Raw genomic sequence first — 23,862 nt, 5'->3', positions numbered from 1 at the left:
ACTGATCTTCCTTCTGTTACTATGAGTGCTCCTATTCTGGATATTTCATATACATTGAATCATACAATTATTTAATGGCCTTTTCAATTAGAACTTATTTGAAATATAGAAAGTCTATATAAGATCAAATCATTGAAACGTCTTACTGTAATAGAGAATTTTGTAGATATTGTAGTAAAATAATTTTGATCTTGAGTACTTAACTTAATTTACAACATGAGAAAAGCTGCCAAAAAAGCATGAGATTTGGAACAAAGGGGTTTGAATCTAGGATCTATTTCAATTATCTGCTGACTTTGTGATGCCAGGGAAATAATTCAAGATAAGATTCTAGGGGCTACAGAGCAGTCAGTCTATATCATTTTGAAGTCTAGTCTTAGAATGCTTCTCCCTAGTAGTCTATGTTCTAAAACAAGGCTTAACTCTGGTAGCAGCCCCTGGGTAGCACCATCCTTCTTTGTCCTGAGAATCAGGACTAGTTCTACCAATAATATTAAAAATAAATAAAGAGATGGCTAATTATATAACATGATTTGAGGGTCATCATAAGACCTGTGCCACCCTAAATATATTCACAGTCAGATTGTCCTCTGTAGCCAAAAATTTACCTATTAAACTCATCCTCTGAATCCACTGAATAGAGGCATTGTTTCCACAGAGTCATGGTTAGACTGTGCTTGTGTTGTCTAGTTGCTAATTAATATGCTTTTACACTTTGTGTCCTGTGAATAGACCATTTTCAGCCAAGCGTTTGTAACGTAACACCATAACTACAATCAAGTTCTGCCTCTCCTAGGAGAAATAGCATGACTCTGCTGCCTGACTTCTGAGCATCTCTGCCTGAACATCTGAACACCCTGGTTGCTACCAGATCAAGTCATTTTGTCATGTCAATTAGGCCTGGTTTGCACTGTTACTGTGGCCAGTGTGAAAGCAAAGGTCTCAGCTTCCCACAACTCTGATCTCATCCCTTCTGATTTCCTTTAATTTTTTACTGTGATGGATGCTGGAGAGAGTATAGCAAATCCCTTAAGAGCCTGGACTGTGACACCTGCAGTGTGTTCCTTCATCTCTGGCCTTCCACGTACAAGGTAAGTGTCTGTGAGCAAGTTGCCTTGCTTCACCTCAGTAAGACTCTGTTTCTCACTTGTACAGTGGAAAAAGAAGGAAATTTTGTTGACACACATCTCTGAGAAAGTGTAACTCATTTTACCAAGATGTGCATCACATGATTAATTTAATAGAAGTTTTGTGTTTAAACTGGCATTCAGGCAAGATTGTACATAATAACTTCAAGGGGAGGTTGCAAATATGAAAAAGGGAAATGCTCTGAATGAAATGATAGCTAGTGTTCACAGCACATGCAAGATACAGAAACTATAATCCACATTTAACAGTGAGAAAACTAAAGCATAAAGAGGTTAATAGGTCCAAGGTCAACAGCTGGTGAGTCATAGGTCTAGGATTTGAACCAAGGCAGTTTAGTTCCAGAGCCTGTGATATCAGAAATTTGGTTGTATTTCCTGAACAATTCATCTAGAACAGAATTTCAATATGGTTTATGTTATTGGTTATGGTAAAGCTGGGTCCAATGGGAGTCAACAAGGAAGTCAGTTTCTGCATGTTCTAAAAATGCTAACAATGAAACTGTGGTACACCCAGGAAGAAATAAATTCTGAAGCAGTAAGGTGTGCAAGCAGAGATTGGAACATAATCTTTGGGGACTGCAGTAAAAAGTGTTCCTGCACTAAAAATGGCAGGTGAGTTTGGTAAATCTTGGGTTTCTTCCGAAGATTCTATGAATGCGGACCTCAGTATTCTGGACTAGATCTGCCATTTTCTGCAGGATTCCATATACACAGCCTTCCACTGAAACATTCATATGCATCAGTTCTAATCTTCAACATAGATCTGAAAAAGCCTGCTGTCATTCCCATTTCACGGAGGGAGACATTGGTCTCAGATACATACACAATGAGTAGAGTGGTGGATATTATCTCAGGCTTCCTAATTCCAAAGCTCATGCTCTTTAATAGCCACTTTTGTGTTATATTGAATTTCTCAACAATAGCCCCAAAATGAGGCATCTGTGCAGGAGGACTTGCCTGATTCATTCCTTACTGTGTTCTCTTTAATTGTTGTAATATTAATGTAGATGAGGGTGGTGATAGCATTCATAATTATAATTTGAATACCACCCTAATTGGCTTTTATTGCTTCTTGGGAATGGGTCAGGGTTGTACATGGAATATTTAAGTTGAAATGTCGTTTCCAATACTTAATAGAATCCAATTAGGATTTTATTGATTAATTAGTGTCTACATGAAGCATTCTATTTTCCAAAGGCCAGTAATGCGCCTGACTGTTCCCTAAATGTTAACATATTCAGATAATTATAACTGCATCATACTTGCTGCTTAGACTGCTTGAGTTATTTGCCTTTACTGGAGTTTCAGATTCAAGTAAGGCAATCTTTTAAAGTAAAAATGATATTTAAATAACCTGAACTAATCGTTATGGAAAACCTCTCTTAAACATTCACTAATTTATGGCTATAAACGTGCTAGCATCTTTCTACACAAAGGCTCATTTGCAAATCCTTTAAAGGTGACAAAGATGGGGTGGGTAAAAGGGCAGACTGTATAGCCAATGAGGGACCCTAAAATATTGCAGTGCTTTAGGGTTGGATGTATTAAGGAATTTCAAATTTCAAACAACTGTACAGTGGCATGAATGAGAAACATAGGTTTAAAAATCAGACCAAGTAGGGGCGCCTGGGTGGCGCAGTCGGTTAAGCGTCCGACTTCAGCCAGGTCATGATCTCGCGGTCTGTGAGTTCGAGCCCCGCGTCAGGCTCTGGGCTGATGGCTCGGAGCCTGGAGCCTGTTTCCGATTCTGTGTCTCCCTCTCTCTCTGCCCCTCCCCCGTTCATGCTCTGTCTCTCTCTGTCCCAAAAATAAATAAAAAACATTGAAAAAAAAATTAAAAATCAGACCAAGTATTATCCAACGAGTGGTGTTCAGTAAAATTCCGTGTCATGTAGGAATGGTTTGTTATTATCACTTGCTTCTCTGAAATGACACGAGCTGACACTGGATGGTACTCAGTGCCTGAAGAAAGTCATGTGAGTAACTGGAAGAGATTAGGAAGAGGCAAAAATGCATGAAACAACTTTTGTTTGTTGGACCAGTGCCCATCTGTACTGGGTTGATGCTTGGGTCACAAATGGACAGACCAGCAAAAAAGTAGTTATATATTGTTATGAGGCAAATTACAAGAATGATATATCTGAGACACATATAAGTCCCAAATTGTACTCTGAAGGAAATTAAGTCACTGATGTTTGAAATATTTTCTAGTTGTATTTAAAATCAATATTGAGCATTTACTATGGAAAAATATTTTGCCAATTGCACACATATGTGGAAAGATAAATGTTCCTAAGATGCATGTGCCAGGCTGTACCATATACATGACAATGCAATGTAATATACTATTACCACAAAATGTAGTATGGTTATCCTCATGTTACATAAAAAGATGGTAATAACTTAGACAAGGTTAAGTAACTTGCCCGAGATTATCCAGTTATGTCCAAATTACAAAGTCTGTCTTTATTAGGACAATCTGGGAATAACAATAACAATACCAGTAATAATTACAAAAACAGAAAAATTCTGGGGCCATGCCTTTCCAGTAGAAACACAATCTATGGCAGTGAGATAAGCCACCTATAGTGAATTAGTTAGAGTTCTCCAGAGAGACAGAACCAACAGGATGTATGTATATGTAAGCACACACACACACACACACACACACACACACACACACACACACAGATTTATTATCAGGAATTATGTCACACAATTATGGAGGCTAACAGGTCCCAAGATTTGCAGTCAGCAATCCAGAGACCCAGAGAACCTGTGGTGTAAACCTCCAGTCTGAAAACCAGCAGCTTCAAGACCCAAAAGCCAATGTTAACATTTGTGTAAGAAGGCAGGAAAGGACCCCTGTCCTGGCTCAATAGCCAGACAGAAGTTCCTCTTGCTCAAGGGTGGGTCAGCCTTTTTGTTCTATTTAGGCCTTTAACTGATTGGATGAAGGCCACTCACATTGGGGAGGACAATTTGCTTTACTCAGTCTACAGATTCGAATGTGTATCTCACCTAGAAATATCCTGACAGAAACACACAAAACAATGTTTGCCCAAGTATCTGGTCACCGCTTGTTCCAGTCAAGTTTCCACATAAGATTAATCATCACATGCCATTTTGGAAATCTCCCTAGGTTATTTATATTCATAAGGGCCTGAACCCCCTGGGATATCCCTACCATTGTATTCATTAGGTCTTAAATTTGTCCATTGAAATTACTTGAAGGGCTTCAATAGTGACTTATGCCTTTGTTCCCATCCCTAGGAATTCTTCTTTAATTAATATGATTTTAATGTGTAGTCAAGCCTGAGACTAAGGTTATAGCCATTGTTCTGAAATGAAGCTGGTGGCCCTCTGTTCCTAGCTACCAGGCATTGTGGTCTTCCTGCCCCTCTCGGATGGCGTGCCACGGCCAGGGATTGTGGTCGTTCTGGCCCTCTCAGATGGTGTGTCACTGCTCACTCCATACTGAGAAGTGGCCAGGGATCAAATTATACCCACAGCTTTTAGACTCATACAAGGACAGTCCTGACATATATTTTGGCTATCTCCATCCCATTGCAAGGAGAAAGCTCTTCCCCCAAGGGATTTCAGACCTATTTCCCTTTTGCACAGAGAGAAGGAAAATGTTCATCTTTGTCCTTTAAGCCAATACTTTATGAGTTGCCAATGACACTGACACACTAGCAAATTGCTGCTCCAGAGAAATTCAGGAATGACAGTCATTGTTTCTAAATGGTATTTCATAGGTTTTCCACATCAGCACACTTGCTGAATGGAGAAATTGCATGCAGTGGCCTCTGCTTGTATTACATTTGCAGTGACTGTGTTTAAAGAGTATGTGTTTGTACACAGGTAGGGAGAGTGGATCAAAGGTGCCTGGGTCACACCTATTCCACGTTCAGCAAGAAAAATGATCAGTAATTTGTGCATGTCATGTGCTCAACAATTGTGCATTAATAACATCAGCTCTTACTTTTGAGCATCTTCTATGTGACAATCATGGACAAATGCTGTGAGTACCTCTGAGTATGAGTTGGGTCTCTATTCTCATAAGAACATACAGCACACAATGCACCATACACAGGTTCATGTAAAATAAGTTGAGAAAGGATATGCTAGCATGTGGGAGCCACAGGGATAGGAAAACACCAGCGAATGATGGTTGGAAGAAATTGGACTAAGTCCATGTTTTTAAAAGTGCAGGTTGTGGGGGCATCTGGGTGGTTCATTTGGTTGAACATCAGACTCTTGATTTCAGCTCAGGTCATGATCTCGGGTGTGTGGGATTGAACCCCGTGTCAGGGCCCTGCACTGACATCATGGAGCCTGCTTGGGATTCCCTCTCTCTGCCCCTCCTCTGCTCATGTTCTCTCTCTGTCTCAAAATAAATTAAAAATATTTTCACAAAATAAAAAGAAAATGAAAGTACAGATCAGGATATGGTAGGGAAAAATGGTGACAGAACCTTCTAGGCAGAGTATGACTTGAGCAAAAATCTGAGATTGAGGAATGAAGGCAAGAGGTGGGCAATGGAAAGTCTTGCTTCTGGCAGAGAAGCCTGGAGGAGTTGGCCAGCCATGGTGTGTGTATCTGTATCTATATCTATATCTATATCTATATCTATATCTATATCTATATCTATCTATATCTATATCATCTATATCTATATCTATATCTATATCTATATCTATATCTATATATCTATATTTGTATCTATCTATAGATATCTACACACATATGCATACATATATATACATATACATATTTTTTTTCCATAAAAAATAGCAGAAACCCATGTTAGTCTGTACCTATCTCTACCATAGTTCAATTAGCCATTCTTATATTGGTCTGCTTATTCATTTTTTCCCCAACTAGAGTGTCAGTTTATTTTTAGAAAAGGTTTCATATTAATCTGTATATTCCCACTTCTAGTTTAGTATCTAGCATAGAGTAGGTGCTCAACAAACCAATGCTAAGTGAATGAATGAATGAATGAATGACCTGTTGCGTGGATACAGGATTCAAGTAATTTACTTTCCTTTTCATATACCTCTTGAGTGAAAACAATAGTTTGGGGGAAAAAATGTCAGTTTTTATAGCAATACTGCATTTGTTATTGTGTGTGCCAGTTATTATCATAAATAAATAGTGTATTTCTATACTAGCCACTCACTAGTTGTTGTTTTTTAAATTTTTAAAAAAAATTTTTTTTCAACGTTTTTTATTTATTTTTGGGACAGAGAGAGACAGAGCATGAACGGGGGAGGGGCAGAGAGAGAGGGAGACACAGAATCGGAAACAGGCTCCAGGCTCCGAGCCATCAGCCCAGAGCCTGACGCGGGGCTCGAACTCACGGACCGCGAGATCATGACCTGGCTGAAGTCGGACGCTTAACCGACTGCGCCACCCAGGCGCCCCATTTAAATTTATTTAAAAAGACAAAAAAATTACCACTAGATTTTGACTTGAATTGTAGGCAAAACACTTGTTGGCTTGTAAAAGCTCTGTCTCCGCAGCAATGAGGGCAATGAAACAATGTTTAGGACAAAATTTAGTTTTTGAGGTCTGCCTGAATTATATTTTTTCTGCTTTGATTTATTGGACTCTTCTTAGCGCTTCATTATAAACATGTATTTCTTTGGTGCTCGGTCAGTAGAGCATGCAACTTTTAGTGTCAAGGTTGTGATTTGAACCCCACATTGGGCATGGACGCTACTAATTTAAAAAATGTATTCCTCCACTTCAGTATTGGGTAAACAAAGATGAGTAAGGCTCTCTCCCTCTGCTGCCCAGGGGGAGTCAGGGAGGGTGTTGGTCAGTGTCAATAACAAACAGTAAACACACAAAAGATTTAAACACATATTTTTTAAAGTTTATTTATCTACTCTGAGAGAGAGAGAGTGAGTGAGTGAGTGAGCAAGGGGCATAAAGAGAGAGAGAATCCCAAGCAGGCTCTGTGCTGTCTGCACAGAGCTTGAGACAGGACTTGATCCCACGAATCATGAGAACATGACCTGAGCCAAAACCAAGAGCCAGCCAGTTAACCAATGAGCCACCCAGGCACCCCAAACATATTTTTGTTTTAATTGAGGTAAAATTTGCATACAATGAAATGCACAGGCTGTAAGGTTTCAACAAGGTTTAGTAATAAGTACAACCATGTAACTAACACACAACAATCAAGGTATAAAATATTTCTATCAACCAAGAAGTTGGAGCCATATTGTAGGCACAAGGTGGAAGTGTATTACATGTTTTATGACTCTATTTAAATGGAATAATTTTTTCACTGAGGTTTCCAGTTATTTCCTGCTAGTATAAAATACTGTATCTCGCAATCTTGAGAAATTTACTTATTAGTTGAGAAATTTCTTTTGTTTTGTTTTTAGGTTCCTTAGGGAATATTGATTTGAAGTAGTAGGAGCAGATACCCCTGTCTTATTTCTGTTTTTTTGAGAAAATGTTCAAAATTTCACCATAAATATATACTAGCTGTAAGGATATTGTAGATATGCCTTATCCTATCAAGAAATTTCCCTTCTATTCCTAGTTTTCTATTTTTATCATGGATGGATAGCGATTTTTATCCAATGGTTTTCCTACATCTGTTGAGATAATTCTTTCCTCCTTTACTCAGTCAATGTGATAAATCGGTACATTTTTTAATGTTAAATCCACCTGACCACCTGGGATAAACACTATGTGGTTATATAATGTACTATTCTTTTTTATATATTGCTAAATCTGTTTGATAATATTTAGTAATTTTTTTTTTTTTGCTATCGCTGTTTACATTCAGAAGAGACTTAGTCTGTAATTTTCTTTGTGAGGACTTTCTCAGGTTTTGGTATCAAAATTTCCTAGCTTGATATCCTTTTCAGAAAAGAGAATGTCTAAAATTTCCTTAGGTTCAGTATTATTTCACTCTTAAACATTTAATAGTATTACCCAGCATAATTATTTTGTGTTTTCTTTCTGATGAGGTTTTTAATTATGAATTCTTTCTCTTTCTCTTTCTCTTTCTCTTTCTCTTCTTTTCTTTTCTTTTCTTTCTTTCTTTCACTTAGATTTTTATTTCTTATGAGTCAGTTTGGTAATTTCTGTTTCTTGAGTAATTGGTCCATTCTCTGAATTGTCAAATTTAATTACAAACAGTTGTTCAAAACTGTTATTTATTTTACTTTTAATGTCTGTACGATGTATAGAGATAATGTTTATTTTATTTCTAATTGTGATAATTTTTTTATGTTTTTTTAAAAAAAATCTCATTAGTCTTGCTTGAGAGTTTTCATTTTATTAATATTTTAAAAGAAACATCTTTATCCATGACTTTTTCTATTTCTGTTTTTAAGGTAAAATGAATTATGTTCTTATTTTTATTATCTTCTTTTTTTCATCTTACTTTGGGTTTAGCTTCCTTTTCATTTTTAGCTTCTTAAGACAACCGATTTTAAACCATCCTTTTCTTTTCTAAAATAAGTATTTAAAAATATAAAATTCCCTCAATTGCTACTTTGGCTGCATTCTACAAGTTCTGTTATGCTGTATTTCTGTTATAACATGAGTTAAAGTTAGTTAAAAATATTTCCTTATATGTCTTGCAATTAACTTATTACACAATTATAATTGTGAAGTGTCTTGTTTAATTCCCAAATAATTGGGAACTTTTCTAAGTGTGCTATTGTAACTGAATTATAAAATAATTATGTTCTGGTCAGAAGTTGTATTATGAAATATTCCAATCATTTAATAATTTGTTGAGATTTATTTTAATGTCCCAATATGTAATCTATCTTAGTTTTTTTAAATGTATTTTTATTTTTGAGAGACAGAGCACAAGCAGGGGAGGGCAGAGAGAGGGAGAAAGAGGATCTGAAACAGGCTCTGCGCTGATAGCAGAGAGCTAGATGTGGGGCTCGAACTCACAAATATGAGATCAAGACTTGGGCCAAAGTTGGTTGTTTAACCAACTGAGCCACCCAGGCACCCCTGTAGTCTATCTTAGTGAGGATTTCAGGTGTAATTGAAAAACAATTTACATCTGTCAGATGTCATGTTCTATAAAGTCTAATAATGTCAGTTTGATTAATAGTGTTCTTCAAATGTATATTGTTATTATTTTCCTATTGTTTTTATTGGTTACTGAGAGATTAAAATTACCTGGAAGTCAGTGCTCACCTTACACCAATTAAATCAGAATCACTGGAAATGCACCCTCGACCTCAAGTAATTATAATGTGTCAGCAGGGTTGAAAACTACCAATTTAGAAAAAATGAAATTCTTATTGATGCTATATTTGTTGACAAAAATGCCTTTTATAATTATGTTGCTTAAATGTGTACAAAATAGATATTTAAACTTTGATTATACCTTACTTATAGTATAGAACTGTAAAAGCAAGATAAATATAAGAATTACATAAAAGGCACAAAACCAATATTCAAATTAACAAAGTTAATTTAATGTCTTATGGATTGTGTTTTGCTAAAACAACATTGCCAGTGTTGGCTTTAATAGTGGAAAGATGTGGCTTCAGATTTTGTTCTATATTTAATTTCCTTTTACATTTTGAATTCAATAATACTTATGCAGAGATATTTCCTATAACTATGTTGTACTAAATTGTATTGATAACAGCATTATTATCTGGTTAAAAAAAATGATCATTTTCTGTCCTTAACCAAAATTTTGCCAGCAAGCAATTCTTGAAGGCTAATATTAATGAACGGTATCTTAATATTTGATATTTTTTCTATATTATGACAGAATTTTACTTTTATTCATTTGTAGAAAAACAAAAGTATTCTTAATAAAAAGCAAAAACACCATATATATTGAAAGAACTGTTCCCCATTTGTGGTGGATTCAGCTCTCTGCTACCCATTGATCCTTCCCTTTGCCATTAAATGCCTGATCATTGTAGAACCTGCCTAAAATTTCCAGAATACTGTCCAAAAAAAGAAATTTTGAGGCTGTTGCTTGGAGGTGAGATGACACTCATATCTGTGTTCACTGACCCCTGCCACTGCAAAGTGTCATTGTTGAGTCACATTTATAGTTTCTGAAAAACTGGGAGTCTCTTGCTCCAAATGGCCCCTAGTCACACAACCATTGTCTTGTCAGGCAAAGGACTAGCAAAGATGGTGACCTTATTGGACATCAGACAATAAAGATGTCCAAGCTTACCTGCCAATAGCAAATCCTGTGCTACTGTGATTATGTTAGTGTGTGTACCAAGGATTTGATAAGGTCTTACAGTTACTACGTACATCACTTAATAACTCTGTTGTTTGGTCTAGTTGAAGATCAAATTATGATTATACTGTTATTAAAATCTGTCTCAATGCAATTGTTTATGGAATAGGAACATGACTCCTTCTTGCTTAGTTATTTCTGTATGTGCTACTAGTAAAACTTTGGCAAGAGTAAAACAGTGATAAAAGCAAAGTAATGCCTCAACTCTATCAGTTCAACCAGAGAAGCAGAAAGACTAGTTTACAACATAATGGGATTTATTGCAGAGGATTAGCTGACATAATTGTAAGAGGTGTTTGAATCACCTCCAGAAGACTATTGTCTTTGCTTCTGAAACTAGAGCTTGAAGTCCACCTGACAGACATGCAGAAAGAAAAGACGGAATCAAAGTGGGAGCTGTCAAGGGTAAACTGAACCTATATCAGGAGCTAAAATCCCAAAAGGAAGGACCAATATCTTCATCAGTTCTCATTGTCTCTGACTTTGGAGCTATGGGTATTCTTCAGAAGCCTGGACCTTTCATCACAGAGCTAAGCATACACATGCATCCCAGGAGTTGGGAAGTAAATGTATCTTAAAAACTGATGCAGACCTTAAAATCTTGGGTCTGAATTAGATCATAAGATGGTCATAAAATGATCCTGAATACAGAATTATAATTTTTTTATATTACCAATGAAATAAAAACAAAGCAATTAAAACTACTGTGGTTTCCGTCGGAATTGTCATAGCAATCACAGAACCCAGTTTGAAAAGCAATTGCTTCACATTGGTGATACTAAATTAATTTAGACAATAAACCCCATAAGCAATTTCAGAGTTCTGATCTGTGTTGGAAAAATATGATAAGATCTGGAGCTGCAACATTAAATCAGAGGCTCTGTTCACAAGGAGCACCCATAATCCAAGATCAATAATCACGTGTTAACACAAAGTTCTATGGTCAGAGAACAACATAGGATCCAGAGTTTTGGAGAAGATTTATATTTATTTTCTGGGGCTTTGCTGAAACAAACTGGACTGTCTATCCATCTCCCTTTACTCAATTACCACTACAGCCTAACTAGAGAGCTATTTGAATGGATATCCACTCACGGTTGTTTGTGTGATGAATATCCACTCTGAGATTCTCCCTGTTTCATCAGCTGTTGTCAGGGGCTATTTGTGTACCCACTTGCTTAAAACTGAAAAATGGGAACTGGTGTTCTAACAGCTTCTGGTAGGTTTTACATAGAGAATAGTTAAATGTAAAATTCCCCTTTAGGTTTTGTACAGCATGGTTTTGTCTCCATTTGGCATTGATGATGTCTGACTCTTGGACTATTTCTTCAGGAGTCATTAAGTTCCAGCGGACTTGCTGAGGTAGATTTTAATGTGGCAAACTATTTACATTGTCTTCAGTAGAAACTTGCCAGTTAGCCACATTCATGTTAGAAGGACTGTTTCTTTCTTTTTTTTTAAATTTCTTTTCTTGCATTACTAAAATGAATCCCATCAGGTTATGGTTGTATAATTCTTTTTGTATGTTGCTTTATATGGTGTAGTATTTTTTAAGAGGATTTTGCATCAAAACATATGAGTTAAATTAGTCTTTAACTTGCTTCTCTTGTGATTTCTTTGATTTTCATGTGAGGATAATACTGACTTCATAAAATTAATTGGAAAGTGTTTACTCTTCTATTTTTTGATAGAGAATGTTGATAACTGGTATTAATTCTTTTCTAAAAGAAAAGTATTACCAGTTGAAGCCTTCTGATCCTGGTCTTTTCTTTGTGGGAAGTTCTTAATTAATAATATAGTCATTATAGATCTATTTTAATAGTTTGTATATTTCAAGATTTTTGTCTATTTCATCTAGGTTATCTAATTTGTTGGCATCCAGTTTTTCATAGTATTCTCTTATAATTCTTTTTTATCTCTGTAAATAGTAATGCCCCCCCTTTTTTTCTGATTCTAGTAATTTGAGTTTTATCTCTATTAATGAGCCTAGCCACAGTTTTGTCAATTTTGATGATATTTTCAAATAACTGGATTTGGGTTTTGTTGGTGCTCTCTGTTATGATTATATCCTTTAATTAATTTTTGCTCTAATCATTATTTCCTGTATTAAACTTCTTCAGGTTTAGTTTCCTTTTTTCTCTGAGTTTCTTAAGGTTACAGGATAGATTATTGATGTCATATTTTACCTCATCTTTGTAAGTTTATTTATTTTGAGAGAGTGAGAGCAAGTGGGGAGGGGCAGAGAGAGAGAAAGAGAGAGAGAGACAGGGAGAGAGAAAATCCCAAGCAAGCTCTGTATCATCAGCTCAGAGCCCAACATTGGACTTGATCGCACAAACCATGAGATAATGACCTGTGCTAAGACCAAGAGTCAGAAACTTAACTGACTGAGCCACGCAGGTGACCCAGACTTCATCTCATTTCAATACAGGTGCTTACAGCTATATATTTTCTTGTGGGCACTGCTTCAGCTGAATCTTCTATGTTTGGATATATTGTTTTTTACTTTTCCATTTCTGTCAAAGTACTTTATTTTCCAACTTTACTGAGGTATAATTGAACAACAGAATTGTAAGATATTTAAAGAATAACTTGCAATGATCTGTTATATGTATATTGTGGAAAGATTCCTCCTATAAAATTAACACATCTATCACCTCACATACTTGTCTTTGTGTGTGTGTGTGTGAAAGAGAGAGAGAGAGAGAGAGAGAGAGAGAAAACATTTCAGTTCTACTCTCTTAACAAGTGTCAATTATACACTACAGTCTTATTTACTATAGTCACCATGTTCTATATTCGATATTCAAATCTTACTCATTTTAGAGCTGACACTTTGCATCCTTTTGTAAAACTCTCCCTATTTATTACACTTCCTAGCACCTAACAGCCACTTTTCTACTCCTTGTTTCTATGTGTTTGACTTTTCTTTAAGTTCCAAATATAAGTGATTCCATTTAGTATTTGTCTTTCTGAGCATAATGCCCTCACAGCTTATCCATGTTGTAATATATCTCACATCTTCTTTATCCATTCATCCATTGATGGGCACTTAGGTTATTCTATATCTTGGGTATTGTAAATAATGCTGCAATGAACAAGGGAGGGCAAATATCTCTGTGATATCCTGCTTTCAATCCCTTTGGATACATACCTAGAAATGGGGTTGCTGGATCATATGGTATTTCTATTTTTAATTTTTTAAGAGCTTCCATACTGTTTTCCATATTCCATTTCCATACTTCCAATTCACATTCCCTTCAACAGTGCACAAGGGTTATTTCTTCTCCATGTCCTTGCCAGTGCTTATTATCAGTTGTCTTTTTTTTTAAGTTTATTTATTTATTTTGAGAGAGAGAGAACACACATGAAGGGAGGAGGGGAACAGAAAGAGGGAGAGAGAGAATCCCAAGTAGTCCCCATGCTCAGTGCAGAACCTGATGGGAGGCTCGATCTCAGATCTCATGACTGTGAGATCACAACCTGAGCCAGTATCAATATTTGGACACTAAATTGACTGAGCCACCCAGGCATCCCTGTTGTCTTTTTGAAATAGCAATTCTAGGGTGCAAGGTAGTATAACACTGTGGTTTTGATTTGCATTTCTCTGATATTAGTGATCTTGGGTATATTTTCATGTACTTTCTTGCCTTTGGGTGTCTTCTTTGGTAAAATCAGTGTTCCGGTCCTCTGGCCATTTTTAATTAAGTTTTTTTTGTTGTTGTTGTTCTTCTTCTTTGTTTTGTTTGGTTGTTTTTGCTACTGAGCTGTATAAATTTCTTGTGTAGCAGTAGATTAAGTATGCCCACGGGGAGAGGTGAACTCATGGGCTTCTATGTTGCCACTTGGACTGGAACCACTCTACCAAACTTTCTTCTAAATTTCCTTGTGGCTTATTCTTTGACCCATCAGTTGTTGGAACATCTGTAGTGAAATTTCCATATATTTACTGAATTTCCCAAGTTGGCTTCTGTTATTGATTTTTAGTTTCATTTCGTGACTTTAGAGAACATGATTTTGTATGATTTAAAACCTTTTAAATTTATTCAAACTTGTTTTATGGCCTACGTAGACAATGTTCCAGTGTACTTAAGAAGAATGCATATTCTGCTGCTATTGGGTGGACTGTTCTGTAGATATCTGTGAAGTTTGCTCGCTTTAAAGCATTTTTCAAGTCTTCTATTTTTTGCTTTTATTTTCTGTGTAGTTGTTGTAGCTGTTACTGAAGGTAATGTATTGAAGTTCCAAGTATTACTATGAAATTTCTTTCCTTTCCCTTCAATTCTGTCAGTTTTTACTTCTTTTTTTTTTTTTAATTTTTTTTTTCAACGTTTTTTATTTATTTTTGGGACAGAGAGAGACAGAGCACGAACGGGGGAGGGGCAGAGAGAGAGGGAGACACAGAATCGGAAACAGGCTCCAGGCTCCGAGCCATCAGCCCAGAGCCTGACGCGGGGCTCGAACTCACAGACCGCGAGATCGTGACCTGGCTGAAGTCGGACGCTTAACCGACTGCGCCACCCAGGCGCCCCTGTCAGTTTTTACTTCTTATATTTTAGGATTCTTTTCTTTCATGCATATATGTTTATAATCAACTTTTATCATAAAAAAGTCTTTAGCAACATTATTTATCTTTTAATCTCTATTAGGTTTTCTATTGTTACTGTAAAAAATGACCTCAAACTTAATTGCATAAATCTCAAAGTTATTATATTTCAGTTCTGGAAATCAGAAGTGCATTATGAGTCTTATAGGATAAATTTAAGCCATCAACTGAGCCAAAGTCATTTTGGAGGTTTTAGGAGAGAATACTTTTTTCTGACTTTTTTAATTTCTAGAGGTCATTTGCTTTCCTTGGCCTATGATCCCTTCCTCCATTTTGGATGCACATCATTCCAGTCAATTACTTCTTACATCATATTTCTTCTTTCTGACTTTGATTCTCATTCCTCAAGATCCATAACACAATCACACCTGCAAAGTCTCTGTCAACACATATTGTAACATATTTATGACTTCCGCGGATTAATATGTGCACTTGGGTGATGGCCATCATCCTACCTACCATAAAATATATCTTGTCTGATATTAATATAGTCAATCTATTTGTCACTATTTCCATGTATCGCTTTTTCCATGATTTTATTTTCAACCTATTTGTATTTTTGAATTAACGTATGTCTCTTGTAGACAGCCTATAGGTGGATAATTTTTTAAGTTCTTTTGCCATTTTCTGCCTTTTAATAATGTTTCATTAATTTACCTGATCAATCTAATTATTGATAATGTAAGATTTATATTACTTTTTCCTGTTTCTTTTCTGTATATCTTATGTCTTTTTTCTCCTAATTCTTCCATTATTGTCTTTTATGAGTTCAGTAAATATTTTATAGAGTAGCCTTTTATACTCTTGTCATTTCTTTTAATAGGTATTTTTTAGTTACTTTCTTGGTAACTTCCCTGGGGGTTACCATTCATGTTTTAATATATAACTGTCTAGTTCATACTAACAGCAACCTAATTTTTAGTATATAATAGCTCTGGCACTTGTTTAGCTTCATTCAATCTTCTCTCTGTAGTGTTATTATATGTATCACATCTTATACATCGTGCACCCATCAACAAAGATTTATAATCATTGCTTTATAAAGTTGTTTTAAAAATATGATAAGACAGCAGAGTCTGTGTGGCTCAGTTGGTTAAGCTTCTGACTTCAGCTCAGGTCATGATCTCGCGGTCTGTGAGTTCAAACCTCATATCAGGCTCTGTGCTGACAGCTCAGAGCCTGGAGCCTGCTCCAGATTCTGTGTCTCCCTCTCTCTCTGCTCCCCCTCTGACCAATAAACATAAAAAAAAGAGATGACAAGACAAAAAGTTACATACAAAAATATATTTATACTATGTTTTATATTACCTATATATTTTAATTCTTTTCATTCTTCAGGTGGATTTGAGTTATGATCTAGTGATCTTTTGTTTCAACCTGAAGAACTCCCTTTAGTATTCCTTGCAGGGCAAGTCTGCTGGCAATAAATTCTCCCTGTTCTTGTTTATTTAGGGATGTCTTAATTTCTCCTTAATTTCTGAAGGATAGTTTTATAAGCTATAAAATTACTGGTTGACAACCTTTCTTTTAGCACTTTGAATATGTCACCCAACTGTACCTTGGTCTCTAATGTTTCTAATGAAAAACTTCATGAGGATCCCTTCTATATGACGAGTCTTATTTCTTGATGCTGTCAAGAATATCCTTGTCTTTGAGTTTTACCACTTTAGTTATGATGTCTGGGTGTGAGTCTCTTTGAATTGATCCAACATGCACTTAACTGAGATTTGGGGCTATAAAGATTAATATTTCAAAATCAAATTTGGAAAATTTTTGGTATTATTTATTCAAATATCTTTTTGCCTCCTTCTTTAACTTTTCTTCTGTGACCCCCATTATACATGTGTCCTTATTTTAGATGGTGTGCCATTGATCTCTGCAGCTCTGCCATTTTTCTTCATTCTTTTCTTCTTTCTGTTTCTCAGACTAGATAATTGATCTGTCTTCTAGTTCACTGATTCTCCCTCCTTGCTCAAGTCTCATGTCAAACTCTAGTGAAATTTTCATTTAAGTTATTATAAACTGACAGCAGTGTATAATAAAGAATGTGATTCTTTTTATAATTTTTAGAAAATTATAAAATTTTATAAAAATTATAATTTTTATAATTTTTAGAAAATTATAAAATTTTATAAAAATTATAATTTTTAGAAAATTATAAAATTTTATAAAAATTATAATTTTTATAAAATTATAAAATTTTATAAAAATTATAATTTTTATAATTAAAAAAAATTTTAAATATTTATATTTGGGAGAGAGAAAGTGAGAGAGAGAAGTGCAAGTGGGGGCAGGGCAGAGAGAGGGAAACAGAATCTGAAACAGGCTCCAGGTTCCAAACTGTCAGCAAAGAGCCCAACATGGGGCTCAAACTCACAAGCCATGAGATCATGAACTGAGCTGAAGTCGGATGCTTAATGGACTGAGCTGCCCAGGCACCCCTTTATTTTATAATTTTGCTTTCTCTTTGTTGATATTCTTCATTGTGAGAAATATGGTTTTAATACTTTCTTTTAGTTCTTTATATGTGGATTTTAGTCCCTTAACCATATTTATAATAGATGACTTATTATTTATTTATTTATTTATTTATTTTCTACTAAATCCGGTGTCTGGGCTTCTTCGGGGATAGTTTCCATTGACTATTAAACTTTGCTGTCTATGAGCCAACATTTCCTGTTTCTTTGCATGTCTTGTATTTTTGTTGTTGAAAATTGAATATTTAAAATCATATTATTTGGCATTTCTGGAGATCAGATTACTTTCCCTGCCCAGGGCTTGTTTTTGCTGCATTTTGTTGTTTTATTGTTATTTGTTTGTTTAATGACTTCTGAAAAAATTCTGTATAAAGTCTGTGATGTTTGTTGTGTGTGTTCACAGAAGTCTCTGCTCTATTAGATTTGTGGTCAGCTAATAATTCTATAAATATTCTAAAATGGATTGAACCAATGGTTTTCTAAGTATTTTCCAAAGAACTCCATGTGCATATTGAGGCAGGAAGTCAACACTCAGCCTGACATTTGAGAACTCTGATTTAACCTCCATTTCATGGTTGTACAGAGCCTCAAAGTTAGTGCAAGGTCAGATCTTAGGGCTTTCTCAGTCTTCTTTTCTTAGTATGTGCACAGCCCAGAGCATGCAAATAACCATATTGGATGGTGCTGGCCCAGTGCGCATGTGAAACTTGATATGTGGTTTGAACATCAAGACATAACAGTGAGATTAGTTTTAATTTTTATGAGGTGTCTCATCTGGAGTAAGTTAACCTCCCATTATTAGGGAATTTTTGTAATTCCAGAAATATGCCAGAGACTTTCAAAGACACTCTGGATATCTTCTTCTCCAGATACGTTTTTTTAAGTTTTTTAAAACAATTATTATATAGTTTTCACCAACTGTTGTCCACTGCCTCAGGCAGCTGCAAAGTCAAAAATTTCTTCTCATTGTTTTTTGACAAATGCTCTGGGAAGCTTTTGCAGTACTGGGTGTGCTCTGAGCCATGTCAAGTAAAGACAGTCTTGCAAGTAGGATCTTCCAATGACTATCAGACAGGTTAAAGTAATAACATTTCTCTGGGAATGACAGTTCTCTGGTTTGAAGGAGGTTCAACACTATCTGACTCTTCGTGTTCCTGCCAGGTTACTAGTTTACAGTGTAATTTCAGCCTACAGTTTTCCAAGGTTACTATGGAGCTGGAGTGGTATGGATGAAAATGAGACTAATGAAAGTACCACGAAGTTTACTGTTATTATTGAATTCAGCTGTTTTCTCTAATAAATTGCTTTGTGGAAACTCAGGTTAATTTCCAGAGTCTTGAAAAAAACTTGGTTCTCACAATTTTTGCTAGTTTTCTAACTTCTTTTATGGAAACAAAAATTCAGAGGTCTTTATTCCATCATTTGTGCTAAGTCTAGGGATTGCATTTTGAAAAATGAAAAAAGAGTTGAAGAGAAACAGTGATGCTAGACTGAGGAAAAAAATCTGAGTTAAAGAAAATTCTTTCTAAGAAAACTATTGTTTAGGCCTTTGTTGTCTATACAGTAGCCACCAGCCACATATATCTGTTTAAATTCAAATTACTAAAATTAAATGAAATTTAATATTCAATTTCTCATTCACAGTAGCAAAATTTGAGGAGTTCAATAGTCACATGGAGCTAGTGACTAACATTTTAAACAGTACAAATTTATAATATTTCCATAATTGATAAATGTTCTACTGGAAAGTGCTGGTCTAGTGTGTCTATAAAGAATCGTGATATGATTTGAACATCAGATTATGAGATTGAGATTGGCTTTAATATTTATTAGTTGTCTCATCTGAAACAAGTGACTTAATTTCTAAGTACGAGGGATCTTGAAGCAGTAGGGAATGCAATTATTGAATCAAGAGAACACATGTGAAAGCATCTTAACTCAGATTCCAGTATGTGGTAGTATTCAATACATGTTGCTATTCCTCTCCTATGCCCATATATTTTCACTTTTACTTTCTCTTGAAATACTTGCCAAATGAACTGTCTTCTTTCCTGATAACATGGAATATTAGTCTCTCTTTCTTCATGTGAGCAGGTACTTTTAGGTAGTGGAAGAAAATATCATGGAGTCAACAACCTTCAGGGACAGAGAGGAGGTTACCTTCATTAGAGGTCTATTTATTTATATGTGGGGGGAAGATTGGATCTCAAAGTGGAAGCCCTCTGTTATTTTTATTCATTATGGTTCTAGAAAGAACCATAAAACAGGACAAACCAAGCCCTTTGAGGAGCCAGATCCACCTTTGGTTTGGACCACTCTCCATTCTGTGGCACTACCCTCTCCTTATAAGTAAACCTCACCACTCTCAGCTAGCCTCAGCATATGGTCTGTAAACCTGTTTCCACTTACAGAGACATTTTTCTGTAAGTAAATAATATTTTCTCTTTTATAGTTAAGCATGAAGCTTTTATTGAAAATTTTAATTTAAAAAAAATTTTCTAAATTTCTGTTAGGTAACATAAAGCCAAATGTCAGTTTTTGATGTACAGTTTAGTGATTCAACACTTCCATACATCACCCAGTGCTCATCACAAGTGCATCCTTAATCCCCATCACCTATTTCACCCATCCCCCCACTTACCTCCTCTCTGGTAACCAGCAGTTTGTTCTCTATAGTTAGGCATCTGATTCTTAGTTTGCCTCTCTCTTTTTTCTTCCTCCTATGATCATTTGATTCATTTCTTAAATTTCACATGTGAATGAAATCATATGGTATTTGTCTTTCTTAGTCTGATTTACTTCACTTAGCGTAATATTCTCTAATTCCATCCATGTTGTTGCAAATGGCACAATTTTGTTAAATTTTTAAAAAAATGTTTATTTATTTTGAGGGAGGTGGGTGGAGAGAGGGGGAGAGAGAGCAGGGGACAGAGAATCTCAAGCAGACTCCTTGCTGTCAGCACAGAGCCAGATACAAGGCTTGCACTCACAAACTGTGAGACCACGACATGAGCCAAAATCAAGAGTTGGATCCTTGGGGCGCCTGGGTGGCGCAGTCGGTTAAGCGTCCGACTTCAGCCAGGTCACGATCTCGCGCTCCGTGAGTTCGAGCCCCGCGTCGGGCTCTGGGCTGATGGCTCAGAGCCTGGAGCCTGTTTCCGATTCTGTGTCTCCCTCTCTCTCTGCCCCTCCCCCGTTCATGCTCTGTCTCTCTCTGTCCCAAAAATAAATAAAAAATGTTGAAAAAAAAAAAAAAAGAGTTGGATCCTTAACTGACTGAGCCACCCAGACACCCCTAGATTTCATTAAATTTAAGAAAATATCACTCTTGGCTTTTTATAACTCTCATTTATTAAGAAACAAGGAATGTATTTACCTCTTTTCTAATAAAAGTATACATTTTCACTGCAACATTTTTTTCCTTAAAATCCTTAAACTAGAAGACATACAGTGAGACACTAAAAGCCATGGATTCTTTACTGGTGCATCTTAATGGTCACTTCATGTCTGAAGGAAAATGAATATTCCTTATGGGATAACTCCCAGGATTTATGAAGAAAGGACAAGGCTGTCAACAGTGATATAACTTTCCTATTAGGCTAGAATTGCACAGTGAAAGATGGACCTTGGCTTTGCTAGGAACCAAGCTCTCAGAGGAGGTGGTAATAACATGGAACCCTCCCCCAACTATCTTCTGAAAAATAAAAGAAGCTGTGATTATGGTAGCCTCCTGTAAAGCCCAAAGCTATTAAGTCAAATTTCTTTGAAAAAGTTTTGGGTTAGGAGATTCCAAAGAGTAATAAATGCTATACACTTTTCTTGAAGAAAAAAAAAGTGTATATAAACTTTTTTTTAGGGAAATAAAACTACTATTTTCATAAACTTACTACATTGTTATTTTATTACTTAATAAACTATGACTTAACTGTCCAGTATTGCTTCAAGATTTTCAACATTTCAAATGTTTTTCTCTACCATTATCTCTGTTCCTCATAACACTTTGAAAGGGATTAAATTTTCTAATCGCTCTGACTATTTAACAAATATAAAGACCATAGAACAATAGCCAACTACTTGAGCCTGAGGGGAGAAAAGTCCAGCTTTCCTGCCTTATAGTTAAGGAAAGGTGACTTAGCATCATAATTAAGATTTTAAAAAGGTAGCATCATGATTTCTCCTCATCTAAAGGATCCTGTACGTGTGTTGCATGGAGTTTCATGATTTCAAAGCAAAAGAAGGAACGATGGGGGAAAGAACAAGAGGCAAACAAGTAAAAAAACAAACAACATAATTCAGGAGATATGAGATGGGGTCCATTGGGCTGTCACAAGGGGATGGTTGCACTTTGAATCTGTGCTGGTGCACATAAAGCTCACCATCTCATTGTCTTTGCAGAATCCAGGGTGATAAGAAAAAAATCATGATAAAAGATAATAGAGGAAAGAAGGGTCAGAGAGGGATTTCATTGAGTCTACTTCAGTAAGCATTGAGGCAGCCATTAGGGATTCCCCATTTAATTGATGGGACTTTGGAGTCAAAGCTTATTGATCAATATTCTCTCCTTTGGGGGTGCCTGGGTGACTTAGTTAAGCAACCGACTCTTAATTTCAGTTCAGATCATGATCTCAAGGTTTGTGAGATCAAGCCTTGCACTGGGCCGTGTGCCATTAGTGCAGAGCCTGCTTAGGATTCCCTCTTTCCCTCTCTCTCTCTCTCTGCCCTCCCCTTGCTTGTTCTCTCCCACTTTCAAAATAAACAAATAAATTAAGAAAGCATATTTTCTACTCCGATATCTAGAAATAGGCAAAAATACAACGCTGTATGATTATTCATTTAGTTAGTTACTTAAAAAAAGGCATCTGATAATAACTCTGTTTTGAAACTTTTAACTTCTCTTTTCACCCAGGTTGTTTGGAGCATTTATGGACCTTTAGGATTCCTGACTTACTGATGGTGGATTTACGGTATAATCCAATGGTTACCCCAGTACAGGATGCAGAAAAAAACTCACCCTAACACAAAACATGTTCTCATTATGGTGGAAGCAACAGGCATAGGCTGCTAAGAACCCATATGAAAAATGGATGATGGGATAGATCTTGCTGGTTAAACTGGGGCAGAAGTCAGACTTCTTTCTGGATTGTGCCCCGCTCACTCCTTTGGAAAAAAATATATTATGGAGAGCGACACAAGACTCATACTGGGAGATTCTAATGAAACCTTGTAATACGAGGAGTTTTTGGAACTTCTGAAAGCCTTGGTCAAACACGTGTGCCTTTAAGTTGAGTTGCAGACCTCTCTGTCCTTGCCCTGGTTTCATTGATATTATAACACCAAAAAAAATATTCTGAAATATCTGTCGTCCAGATTAATTTCTGTGTTCTCTACATCCTTGCTGCTCAACATGTGGTTTCTGAACCGGCATTGTTGTAATCTCTCACACATTTGTTAGAAAGGTAGACTCTCAAACTTTACTGTAGACTTACTGTATCTGAAATTGCATTCTCAAATGATCTCCTAGTCATTGGATACACATTTGGCAAACAATGATCTATATTACCACAGCATTCCAAGGGGCCATAGGTACTCAGTAGGGAGTTGGTTCTGACATCCAGTCATGATGAGGTGGGTGAGAAACTTCATTAGCCAATGAAAAAGAATAGTTAAGTCAGAAGACCCTGAAAGGTTTTTCTTGTCCATCTCTTAAGGCAAAATGTAAGCCAGAAGCAAGGAACAGCCTTGGGGAGGAAGAGGGCTTCATATTCCAATGAAGACACATTTGGAGTGATCTTAAATGAGAACCAAATTCATCAGCTTTAATGAAAGTCTGAGAAAGTGATGGAATTTTAAGATTAGTACAAAGTAGGTGAACACTGTTTAGGATTTTCCATCTGGGTCTAGGGAAGAATCTGGGGTAATAGCCACTTATGTGCCACACTGCCTAAGAATTCTTTGCTTTTGTGCATGAACACTGTTTGCAGAAATAAACCATTTTCCTTTTTTTTTTTTTTTGGTGTGTTTGTTTATATTTCAGATATAATCAGGATACTAAAAAAGGATAGTAGCCATTTTCCTTGGTATTGCTACAGAGATCCCTGGTATTTCTATTTCATAGTATTTTGTATGCTTTTTACTGCTGAGTTAGAATGGCAAGACTCCCCGCCTGTTTTTACTTTAAGTTACATGAGGCCAACGGGTTTGTTGGTGGTGTTCACCAGCAGGGCTTTTGGAACCCGATGGAACAAATAGCAACTGCTACTTGTTTATGTGCAGAAGGAAAGTGATTCATATGTAGGATAAAGACTACTATGGTGGTAGGTGAGCAGAGGCTTGAGGCGGCGCAGAGAGGAGGACCTCACTACC

General features: G+C 36.1%; 1 long non-coding RNA gene across 1 annotated transcript; it reads left to right on the top strand.

Annotated features, from left to right (window-relative positions):
- The first annotated feature begins 701 nt into the window (after positions 1-701).
- LOC131503862 (uncharacterized) lies at positions 702-23,500 on the top strand. Its single transcript, XR_009257663.1, has 2 exons — positions 702-1,091; positions 22,406-23,500. It is a non-coding gene; the product is annotated as an uncharacterized LOC131503862 (long non-coding RNA).
- The last annotated feature ends 362 nt before the right edge of the window (positions 23,501-23,862 follow it).

The sequence above is a fragment of the Neofelis nebulosa genome, chromosome 2 (assembly GCF_028018385.1).
Source record: "Neofelis nebulosa isolate mNeoNeb1 chromosome 2, mNeoNeb1.pri, whole genome shotgun sequence".
Classification (NCBI taxonomy): Eukaryota; Metazoa; Chordata; class Mammalia; order Carnivora; family Felidae; genus Neofelis; species Neofelis nebulosa.
The sequence above is the reverse complement of the archived record's forward strand: the minus strand, read 5'-3'. Positions and strand labels throughout refer to the sequence as shown.